The sequence below is a fragment of the Phalaenopsis equestris genome, unplaced genomic scaffold (genome assembly GCF_001263595.1).
Source record: "Phalaenopsis equestris unplaced genomic scaffold, ASM126359v1 Scaffold000210, whole genome shotgun sequence".
In the NCBI taxonomy this organism is placed as follows: Eukaryota; Viridiplantae; Streptophyta; class Magnoliopsida; order Asparagales; family Orchidaceae; genus Phalaenopsis; species Phalaenopsis equestris.
The window spans coordinates 701068-702013 of NW_018164652.1; positions in this window are offsets into that span (position 1 = coordinate 701068).

The following is a 946-nucleotide window of genomic DNA, read 5'->3' on the forward strand; positions in this document are numbered from 1 at the left end:
GTGTTCGTGTTCGGCTCGATTTAAATATTTGTGTTTGTGTTCGGCTCGAAATTGGCTCGTTAAACTAAAATTAAGAAAAAATAGATGTAAAGTGTGAGATCCGAACCTGGGTCAAATCTATACAAAAAAAGACACTAATCACATTGTCACATGAGGTGTTATGATTTAAACTTAGACATAAATATATATAATATATTATTATATAAATAATATATGTAATATATTGTTATATAAAAAGTTATATAATTTTTTTTTCGAGTCATTTCGAGCCGAACACGACCGAACAGACTGTTGTTCGTGTTCGGTTCGTTTACATTTCGAGCTTAAAAATTTGTTCGTGTTCGACTCGTTAGGCTTAACGAACGAGCCGAACACGAGCTGCTTAACGGGCCGAACACGAGTTGTTCACGAACAACGAGCCAATTTGACAGCCCTAATGAAAAGGTACAACTCATTATGCATTGCATGTTCGTTAGCTTTTCCGCTAACGTTGTTTTTCATGTATGTCGAGTCTTAATTTTTTCTTTCATGTGTATTTGATAAAGTCCCTAGGCCAAGTATACATCAGAAAAAAGGTACGAGCACAGGTTTTGAGGCAGGTGACGCATCGAACCACTTGGTGGAGATCAGAAGCGGCTGCTCGTGCTCCATCCCTTAAGCTCAAATTCTATATTTTTTTATAGATCTAGGACCAGAGGGGAGCACGTAATTATTTCTAACATTTTGCTTGCAGGTGTCATTTAGCTCTCTGATGAAAAGTAGGGTTGTAAACGAGCCGAGCTTGAGCGAGCTCAGGCTTCGCTCGTGTTCGGCTAGTTCGAACTAAGTTCGAAATAGCTCGTGTTAGAAATCGACTCGTGAACAGTGTGTTTGTGTTCGACTCGATTTAAATATTCGTGTTCGTGTTCGGCTCGAAATTGGCTCGTTAAACTAAAATTGAGAAAAA